Source organism: Nycticebus coucang, chromosome 7 (assembly GCF_027406575.1).
Source record: "Nycticebus coucang isolate mNycCou1 chromosome 7, mNycCou1.pri, whole genome shotgun sequence".
In the NCBI taxonomy this organism is placed as follows: Eukaryota; Metazoa; Chordata; class Mammalia; order Primates; family Lorisidae; genus Nycticebus; species Nycticebus coucang.
In genome coordinates, this window is record NC_069786.1 from 13,076,958 (window position 1) to 13,088,524 (window position 11,567).

At 37.7% G+C, this 11,567-nt stretch overlaps 1 non-coding gene across 1 annotated transcript; it reads left to right on the top strand.

Moving 5' to 3' along the window:
* Window positions 1-1,307: 1,307 nt before the first annotated feature.
* On the top strand, window positions 1,308-1,411 carry LOC128590981 (U6 spliceosomal RNA). Its single transcript, XR_008381438.1, has one exon. It is a non-coding gene; the product is annotated as a U6 spliceosomal RNA (small nuclear RNA).
* The last annotated feature ends 10,156 nt before the right edge of the window (window positions 1,412-11,567 follow it).

Consider the following 11,567-nt stretch of genomic DNA (forward strand, 5'->3'; position numbering starts at 1 on the left):
CAAAAAATCCTTAATGAATATTACAATAAACTTCTCAGAAATATGAAAATCTGAAGGAAACTGACCAATACTTGGAAGCATGTCACCTTCCAAGACTTAGCCAGAATCAAGTGAAAATGTTGAACAGGCCCATATCAAGTTCTGAAATAGCATCAACCATACAAAATCTCCCTAAAGAAAAGCCCGGGACCAAATAGCTTTATGTCAGAATTCTACCAAATCTTTAAAGAGGAACTAGTACCTATATTACTCAATCTGTTTCAAAATGTAGAAAAGAAGGAAGACTACCCAACACGTTCTATGAAACAAGCATCACCCTGATCTGCAAACTAGGAAAAGACCCAACAAGAAAAGAAAATTATAGACCAATATCATTAATGAATATAGTTGCAAAAATATTCAACAAGATCCTAACAAACAGAATCCAGCAACACATCAAACAAATTATACATCATGACCAAGTTGGTTTTATCCAGGGTCTCAAGGCTGGTTCAATATAAGTAAATCTATAAGTATAATTCAGCACACAAACAAATTAGAAAACAAAGACCATATGATTCTCTCAATTGATGCAGAAAAATCTTTTGATAATATCCAGCATCCCTTCATGATCAGAACACATAAAGAAAGATGGAGACTTTACCTCTTTCATGTTTACATGGATGGAGCTGGAACATATTCTTCTTAGTAAAGTATCTCAAGAATGGAAGAAAAAGTATCCAATGTACTCAGCCCTACTATGAAACTAATTTATGGCTTTCATATGAAAACTATAACCCAGTTATAACCAAAGAATATGGGGAAGGGGGAGAGAGAGGGAAGAAAGGGGGGAAGATGGGTGGAGGGAGGGTGATTGGTGGGATTACACCTGCAGTGTATCTTACAAGGGCACATGTGAAACTTACTAAATGTAGAATATAAATGTCTTAACGCAACAACTAAGAAAATGCCAGGGAGGCTATGTTAATCAGTGTGATGTAAATGTGTCAAACTGTTTATAAAAACAGTGTATGATGCCCCATGATCGCATTAATGTATACAGCTATGATTTAATAATAAAAAAATTAAATCAAAAAAAGTGGTGCTGGGACAACTGGACAGCCACATGCAAAAGAAAAGTTGGATTTCTATCCAAATACCGCATACAAACATTAACTCAAAGTGGATCAGAGACCTACAATAAGATCCAAAACTGTAAAACTCTTAGAAGAAAGCATAGGGGTAAATCCTTATTACCTCAGACTTAGTGGATTCTTAGATGTGACAGAAAAGGCACAAGTAAAAAAATTAAAATTAGATAATTTTACGGTCACTTCTCAGCACATATACTAAAATTGGAATGATATAGAGAAGATTAGCATGGCTCATGAGCAAGGATGACATGCAAATTCGTGAAGTGTTCCATTTTTTTTGACCTGGTTGCTTGTACCCCCACCTTAACCTGAAATAAATTTACTTAAAAAAAACACACATATATATGCCAATAATTAAGATAGGTTTTCCAGGATGGATACTATTACGCAATCTCTAAGAGATTAAAAAAGATACAATATTTTATTTATTATTCATTGATTTATCAGACATTCTATGATAAAATATCTTTGAAAAATTTAGGCAAGAATAATGGAGAAATTTTGAATTTATTTTATTTTATTTTTTTTTTAATTTTTTTATTAAATCATAACTGTATACAATGATATGATTATGGGGCATCATACACTCACTTCATAAACCATTTGACACATTTTTATCACAGTGGTTAACATAGCCTTTCCGGCGTTATCTCAGTTACTGTGCCAAAACATTTACATTCTACATTTACCAAGTTTCGCAAATACCCCTGTAATATGCACCACAGGTGTGATCCCACCGATTCCCCTCTCTCTACCCACCCCCCTCCCTTTCCCACTTCCCCCTATTGTTAAGTTGTAGCTGGGTTATAGCTTTCATGTGAGAGTCCCAAATTAGTTTCATAGTAGGGCTGTGTACATTGGGTATTTTTTCTTCCATTCTTGGGATATTTTACTAAGAAGAATATGTTCCAGCTCCATCCATGTAAACATGAAAGAGGTAAAGTCTCCATCTTTCTTTAAGGCTGCATAGTATTCCATGGTATACATATACCACAATTTATTAATCCATTCGTGGATCGATGGGCACTTGGGCTTTTTCCATGACTTAGCTATTATGAATTGGGCTGCAATAAACATTCTGGTACAACTTAAGACATGAAACTATAAAAATACTAGAGGAGAATGCAGGGAAAACCCTTGAAGAAATTGGTCTGGGTGAGTATTTCATGAGGAGAACCCCCCTGGGCAATTGAAGCAGCTTCAAAAATACACTTCTGGGACTTGATCAAACTAAAAAGCTTCTGCACAGCTAAGAACACAGTAAGCAGAGCAAGCAGACAGCCAAGCAGAGCAAGCAGACAGCCCTCAGAATGGGAGAAGATATTTGCAGGGTATATCTCTGACAAAGGTTTAATAACCAGAATCCACAGAGAACTCAAACGCATCAGCAAGAAATAAACAAGGGATCCCATCGCAGGCTGGGCAAGGGATTTGAAGAGAAAGTTCTCTGAAGAAGACAGGTGCACGGCCTTCAGACATATGAAAAAATGCTCATCATCTTTAATCATCAGAGAAATGCAAATCAAAACTACTTTGAGATATCATCTAACTCCAATGAGACTAGCCTATATCACAAAATCTCAAGACCAGAGATGTTGGCGTGGATGCGGAGAAAAGGGAACACTTCTGCACTGCTGGTGGGAATGCAAATTAATACATTCCTTTTGGAAAGATATATGGAGAACACTCAGAGATCTAAAAATAGATCTGCCATTCAATCCTGTAATTCCTCTGCTGGGCATATACCCAGAAGACCAGAAATTTTGAATTTAAATATTCCTGAAATATATTATTTTTCTTAGTCCTTATGATGTAGGCTAAATGGAAAAGGCATAGTCTGAAGCTTGATTATTCAAAGAAAGAATAAAACAATGTATAAATTCTTTATGAAGCTTACAAAATAGAAAGAATACTGTTTGTGATAATAATTTCTCCCCCACTTTACTATCATCTCCTTTTATTTTTTTTTATTTATAGCTTTATTATGTTTTAATTGATGTGGTGATCATTGTAATTTCTTCCACTGCCTAAAACCCACAGTGTTCTAAGCAATATCTAGGTTTTATAGCTGTGAATATTAAACCAAACTAAGATAATCAAAATTCATTCCCATCTTTTAAAACGTGATGAGTTGTCTTTCTTGTATGTACATTGCCAATCATTAACGGGTATTACCAAGCAAAGAAGAAGTGGAATATATATCTTATCTCATATCCAAAACAAAGATTCACCAACTAGTAAAAATGAGTAAGAGGAACAATTTGAGAAAAATGTTGCGAACGATAATTATTTTGAAGCCAAAAGAGATGGACTCTTGTATATGAACTACCAGACATTTAAAATTAGTAAATATTTATTCATGTCACAAATAAAATAAAATAATTTAGACTTCAAAAAAAAAAAAGATTTCCCCTCAATCCTGTGTATGTGCATGTGTGTGTGTGTGTGTGAACTTGCTATACATTGAGCAGAAATTGGAGGTTGTGGGCTTCTGGAGGAAAGATTAATAGACGGAAACAAAAAACTAAAAATAAGGGAGTATCCTATTTTATAAGCACATGTTGTCATGTGCTAAATTGTTAACAGAATAAAACATTTTATGTAATCTAAGCAAAAAAAGTTCTCCTTTGCAGCAATATGCTATTATTCTCAGAACATACTTCTGAATGAACAAATATTTTAAAAATATTCTTCCATTTTTCTTTTATTGCAAAAGGGTCTGTCAGTGGGTGAGGTGCGCCGGTCTCAACCTGTTGGAAAATGTAACTAAATAAGAGAGTTGCTGAAGAGGGCACTTTAAAATGATGTCATGTAAGTCATATAACAGCCTTATGAGGTCTTACTACCCCTACTTTAAATACAAAATGCCTGAGATGCACAGAAGTTAATAGTTCTATCCAAGGTCAAATGAATGTCTAATCTCAAAGTCCAGGCAAGTTCCTCTGTCATCTGACATGAAACACTGTCTTACATCAGGCAGAGGCACCCTGCTTTTCAGAGCTATAGTGTGAATGCCAATGTCATGCCTTCAGGGCTTTTTGAGAGAGAGAAAAAGGACCTATTTAACTTTATAAATAAATCTTAAGCTACCAGAAATGTATGTTGCAAAGTGTGTCACTGCACCCTGCACACAGATGGGAAGTAGCAGCAATATGTGTGTGAAGCATGGACCCACATCACTGGGGCTTGTGTAAGGGACAGCCTATAAAGCAAGGCAACATTTTAAGGGGGCCCTCACTGATTATTTTCAAAGCCTCCATTTCATCAAATTATGGCATCTGAAAGCCAAAGAGAACCTCTGAGATCATCTATTCCTAATCCCATCATTTCCTTCTGCTGATGGTACTAAAAACCAAAGGTAAGAAGAAATTATATAAAATATTAGACCCTAGTCTTTTTTTTTTTTTCAAAATAGATACCAATGATTTGCTAAGAGATTTATAAATAGTATTTTTATCCAAATTAATGTTAACATTTTTATAGTTGAGATAAGGCCCCTCAAGCTGGTTGCCTTTGATGACTTTCTCAGGATTAGCCATCAGGTGACATGACAGGGTGGGAACTGAAATTACCTTTAAGCCAGTGTCCTCTGCTTGTTTGGAGGTTTCCCAGCTCATTGGAGGAAAGTCAGGACTAGATCCTGAATCTCCTCGTGCCCGGCAGAAAAGCACTTCATCTCTGCTTCCATTGGGCTCACCTGCCACTGGCCAGGTTGCGTGGTGTGGGGGGAGGGGCCGGAGAGATGAAAGGTATAAAAAGTAATTACCGTTTACTGTGATTACTATTGTCTTCTTCTTACAAGCCAAACAATTAGGGGGTCATTTTTTCTCTATATCCTCTATTTTTTTTTTAATATACTTTCAAATTTGCAAATACCTTGAGATAGCAATGTGCAAATATTAAAGCTAAAAGAACTATTTCTGAAAAATGTAATGTGAAAGTAAGAGTTGCAAATAAATAAATTGTGTGTTTGCAAAAAAAAAAGGTTCAACCAAATTTTATCCCTGGTGCCCCCCACCCTCCCTGTCTGAGTTGGAGGAACTGCACTGCCCACTAATTTTGAGCTCTGTACTCAGAGTCACTAGTGATTCATTCTGTGACCTTGATCAAACCACCAAATCTTTCTTTATCTCAGTTTCTCCATTCATAATGTGATTATAAATAACGCATACCCCTTAGCTACTTCCTAGGGGTCACAAAGGCATTAATAATGTAATTATTTATAAACGACTTTGAAATCCTTGAGTGAAATATGCTATTAAAAATACTGCTGCGCTCAAAATATTCCTGACAGGCAGACTTAAATAAGAAAACTATTGCTCTCTGAGTGCAAAATGTGTCTGATGTGGTACATAAATTTCCTTCAGAAAAAATGCCTTTCATACAAGGGTCTCAAAACCTCATTTGTTCTATTTAAGGTGCTAGAGACTGTGTGGTTTGTGGACCAGGGGTAAAAGGGCTCATTAGGCAGTGCCCCTCCCTGTACCTGTATAACTCTATTAAAACTAGAAGGAAATCAGAATATAAGAAGCACTGTTAAACTAGACTTAGCAGATAAAATACAGAACATAGAAATATATTTGAATTCCAGATCTACAGCAAACAATATTTTGCACCAACTACATTCTAAATAAGTATATTACTTACATTAAAAATTATCCAAGTAAAATTCAAATGTAACCAAATGCTCCATATTTTTATTTGCTAAGTCTGTCTACCTTGCCTCAAATTATTCTTAGTTAAAAAACTTGATTATTTATCTGTCTAAATGGGTAAAAATCTTACCCATTTTACAATACCCAAGTGATTGTAAAGATAGACAAATAGTAGATTCAGAAAATGCAAAACCTAGACAAACAATATTAATAGCTTAGGCCACCAAGTTGTGAATTTGTCAAAGGCAAATGTTATGCATAATTCTTGACATTTTCTAGATTCAGTGAGGTTTCTCTCACATTGTAAGCATCAGATATACGTTTGTTGAATAAATGAATGAACGGTGGAGTGAATAAACAAATTGAATTGAACTGAAGGAATTTAAGGCACTCTTGCAACTTAAATATATTTGGATTATAGTCAATTACCATAAGAATTCTATGTGGAAGTTTCTTCTAAGATGACTAAATTGGTTTGACTTTCATAACTTGCAAGTTTTTATTAAATTTGACAAGCATTTATTAAAGACGCTTTTATGCCCCAGGTGTTTATTTTGGTGCTGTATTGTATTATTAATTACTTATCCAGTGATTTGTCATTGATTCAGGAGCAAATTCCACCATTGTATTCAATTAAAGAAGCAATTGCATCATAATAACTGCTTACTCGATTGAAACCCATCACCAAGTTTGGTGTTATTCTAAACAAAAGCAGGGGTAGTGAGAATGGAAATGATGGAAAGATTCTGAAAACTAATTTTCAAGTCAAGTTCAAGATGAATACACATAAAGGAGGATAGAAATCAAGGGAAGGTAAAACCTCCACTGAGAAGTGAAATACTAGTCTGGGTCTGTACACACACAACCTAGGTTTAAATCCTGATTTCTTTCAAAGCTCTGTAATCTTGAGAAGTTTACTTAACCTCTGAAAGCACAGTCTGATTTGCTATGAAGTGGGATAATAGTAGATTTTACCACATGATGTCATTACGGGTGTTGCCTAAAATGACGCAGAGGAGGCACTTGGCCTAGTCCCCAGCAGGAGAGCTGTGTATTGCTCTACCTGTCTATGTACTGTGTTATTATGGAAGCCAGGAGTGAAGACAGCAGATCTGTCATTACTTATTTACTTGAAATAAGTAGCACGTGTGTGAATAATATGCAAAGTGATTATGTTCCAGTATTACTTTTTCAATTCACCTAAAAAGATAATTCATCATATTTCTGTACAAATGTGATGTTATTTGCAGACCACACTGGACTATCTCTACTCTAGATTGTTACGGGACCCTTTATTCCCTTCTGCTATTAAAGTTATGATCATGGAAATGTTTGAGAAACTCTCAGGTTAAAAAACAAAAACAAAACAAAATAACTTGAGTGAAGTGTGTCGTGAGCGCAGAGTATGTGCTTGCTAAAGACTATTACTATTCTCTAGGTTCTTGTTATTTGTCATCATGTTTAACTCCTACAAGGAGGGATTGTGCAAGGGCTCCTTAATCCAATTTACATGAGAGAAAAGAGAGGCTCAAAGGAACCAAGGAACGTTTCCAGGGCCGTGCAGTTGCTGAATGGGCTGTGGCCTTCTGTTTGCTGATGCTAAATGCCTCACCGTTCATTTAACACCAGTTTCCACTGGAAAAGCCACCTGGGCTTAGAGCTGGCAGTGTAGGACGAGTGGTTCCATGTGAATACGGAGAAAAAGTGTCAGGGTGTTCTATATTTACTTCACTTTATATAGAGCTAGGCCACCAGACACGATCTCGTCCCTAAAATTAACCTCACTAACCAGCAAAATAAAGTCATAAACTGAAGAATGATCCTTACAAGCAAGCAAGTTGCAAGCAGTGTTGCTGTTAGCAACACTGATAATGGCTGTGGGGACCTAACTGTGATTCTACCACAGGGCTACCCGGGGAGTGTCACCACAGGCAGAAGAGCACTGGGCTGTTACTCCTCTCTAGAAGAGGACATTCCCTGCCAGGGGCCAGAGGGAACAAGTAAGTCTTGCTCCAGCAACAGTGTTAATTTCAAGGTCTGTTAAATACATGAAATAATAAGGATACAGTATCTTATGCAGAACAAAATTACATCACCATTGACTGTTTCACCAACAGTGAATAAATGACCTTTGACATGGATTTTGCATGGATCAGAAAGAAGATGGTAGAGAAGAGGAAGCCTTTGGATCCAGCGGGCTCTGGACCCCCAGGCCTTTCCGTTGTTCTGCTCCTTTTGTCCTTCCTTCCAGCTGCCTTGCTCCCCTCCCCCTCGGACACTCACCGAAGCCGATTATTACTAATCACTCCTCTTAGCCTTGCTGATATACTCCCTCTGAGACCAATTGTGGCTCCACTCCAGTGATTCTGACTCTGGTGTGCAATGCAGTCAACTAGAAGGTTTGCTAACGTCAAGATTGCTGGGTGACGCAACAGTTTGGGGCCCAAAGTTTTCATTTCTTTTCTTTCTTTTTTTTTTTTTATTGTTGGGGATTCATTGAGGGTACAATAAGCCAGGTCACACTGATTGCAATTGTTAGGTAGAGTCCCTCTTGCAATCATGTCTTGCCCCCATAAAGTGTGACACACACCAAGGCCCCACCCCCTCCCTCCTTCCTTCTTTCTGCTTCCCCCCCCCACAACCATAATTGTCATTAATTGTCCTCATATCAAAATTGAGTACATAGGATTCATGCTTCTCCATTCTGGTGATGCTTTACTAAGAATAATGTCTTCCACGTCCATCCAGGTTAATACAAAGGATGTAAAGTCTCCATTTTTTTTTTAATGGCTGAATAGTATTCCATGGTATACATATACCACAGCTTGTTAATCCATTCCTGGGTTGGTGGGCATTTAGGCTGTTTCCACATTTTGGCAATTGTAAATTGAGCTGCAATAAACAGTCTAGTACAAGTGTCCTTATGATAAAAGGATTTTTTTCCTTCTGGGTAGATGCCCAGTAATGGGATTGCAGGATCAAATGGGAGGTCTAGCTTGAGTGCTTTGAGGTTTCTCCATACTTCTTTCCAGAAAGGTTGTACTAGTTTGCAGTCCTATCGGCAGTGTTTTTGTAGAGACAGAGTCTCACTTTATGGCCCTGGGTAGAGTGCCGTGGCATCACACAGCTCACAGCAACCTCCAACTCCTGGGCTTAGGCGATTCTCTTGCCTCAGCCTCCTGAGTAGCTGGGACTACAGGCACCCGCCACAAGGCCCGGCTATATTTTTTTTTGTTGCAGTTTGGCTGGGGCCGAGTTTGAACCCACCACCCTTGATATATGGGGCTGGCGCCCTACTCACTGAGCCACAGGCTCTGCCCCAGAGTTTGCATTTCTAACAAGTTTCTAAGGAAGGCTGATGCTGCAAGTTGAGGGCAACTCTGAAAATCACTGCTCTAATCACAGAGATCCTGGCTCAGAAGGGTTTTTGGCTCAGGGTCCAGCTGTCTGCTATGGGTAACTTGTTATTCTCCAGCTCAGTATTTAGCTCTTTGCTACAGATAGCCAGTTCTAATTGAACCTTTTCTCCGAACCTAAAACCTTTGCAGCCTATTCTTCTCCAGCTTGCCTAACCCTTGCTGTGTGCACAGAACACTCACACCCTGCTGGATATAATGCCCGTCTCCTTTCATTCCATCAGGTCCTTATAGTGCCCACTGGGAAATCATGTGGGAAAAACAAGCAGCAAGGCAGGAATCACACCAATCTGGGTGTGAATATTAGTCCTGCTAATACCTCTCACATGTTTTCTAATCTTTCTGGGTTTGCTTCATTATCTTAAAAGTGAAGTTGAAGAATACTTACATCATAGGGCTGCTGTGAAAATGATAGAAATTAACACTGAGGTTTGCAAATGTGGAGGCACAGGTTTCTGGACCCCATCCCCAGAAGTTCTGATTCTCTGTCTAGGGTTGAGTCTAAGAATTTGTACTTAGGCTCGGCGTCCAGGAATTGTCAGTGTGGCTGATCCACAGACAGAGTTTGCAAACCACTGGACTGATTAAATGAAAGGCTTAACAGAGGCTCTAGCCAACTGTAAGGAGTCAAGATGTTATTTCCCTCTCTGCCTTTTTGTTTTTGTTGGTCCTCAGGGTCTTCATTATTTGAATAGATCTATAAAAACTTTCATGCCCCAAAGTCTGCTTAACCTGATTTCTCTAAATCTGTTCTTCCCATTTACCAACTCAAAAGTTCATTCCATCTTCATCTTTTAGCTTTATGACCAATCTAGTCCTATTTCTCCCCCCTTTTTTTTTTTTTTGGTACCATGCCATCTTTTTCCAGATGTCAAATTCTTAATATCACTTTCATCTTTTTAATGTTCAGTTACATTTGGCCACTCCCTAGAAATTCTCCCTCATAATTAGTCACCTGCTTTGGCAGCAATAGAAGTGTGAACCCAGATTATTTTCTGCTCCTGATAAAGGCTTAAGATCATCTGAACCCTCGCTGCTTGAGGGCTTTGAATGCAGCATTCTGCTAAAAACAAACAGACTGTCTGAATGCAGACAGCTGCAACTGCCCCCAGACACTTTCAACTTTTGAAAAGCAACAGCAGGTTAAAAGGGTATCAAATCTATTTGGAAGTTTTTCCCTTGGCAATCTGCCTCTTGTTTCTTACTCCAGAAAGAAGCTTTTGAGACTCCACTTTCTCTTTATCTTTCTATGCCCACTTCCCCCCCACATTTGTGAGCTGCACCATCTCACCCTTCTCCCATCTTATCGTGCCCAGCTCAAGATACACAAGAGGCAAAGATCGTGCTGTATTTTTAAGAGATAAAAGCCAGCGTGCTCCATTTATAATGCCTTGCTCTTCTGCTACACATTTCATTGAAGGATTTCCAGCCACTCTGTAAGTGCTTTAGCTTGCTACCCTCCTCATTCCCTAAGGAGGAATCGAATGCAAGTCACTTTTTTATGATACTATATCTCACCATAAGATGTAATATGGATTGCAGGACTAATTTAAAGGGTCCATGTGCTTTCTGGGGCTGTTCCTTTTTCTCTAAAATGTATTCATTGTTTAAAAGACAATGTAGGTAAACATTAAAGTGTATTTTTGGTGCAAGAGTTCTTCTCACAGAAAGAATTTTGAAGAATTATTATTAAGACCAACTTCATATTGATGAATATGAATGATATTTATATGATATCATAAATATAATATGTGATAAATATTATATGTCAGATCAAATGTTTACTTAAAAAATCAATTTTAAATAGCACATCATAACATAATCCACATTAGGGAGCTAGCAGGCCTAAAATACCTTAAGACTCTCAAGCTCATCATAAAGTTACATGGAGAGAAGCACTTTAAATGCGCCTCTCACACATACATTGGACATTTCAGAGAATGAAAAGTAACTTTGAGGATGACATCCTTCTGTGTAATGTTTCAGCAACTATTAAATATCAGTGTGAAATTCAAGTTTCTTTGCCATCATAAGGTTGATGGAATGCTCCACAATGAATCTGGAAGGAAAGACCTAACTCAAATCCTACAAAAGTTTCATCAAACCCTTATATTTCTAAACATTTCCTGTAAGTAACAAGTCTTTTTCTTTTTTGCACTAACACAAATTAAAGTTTCTCAAGACGATTTTACTTCAAGTGATTCTATTCTTCTGCAATTAGTTAGAAATTGATCCATCAACAAAACTTCTCCTGTACTTAGAGATGAAGTCATGCAAAACACGATTCCTACAGTCGGAGACTTGAGGTCCATTTGCAGGAATGAGGTCATCCATCTTTGGAAGTGCATTGACATGCATTGATT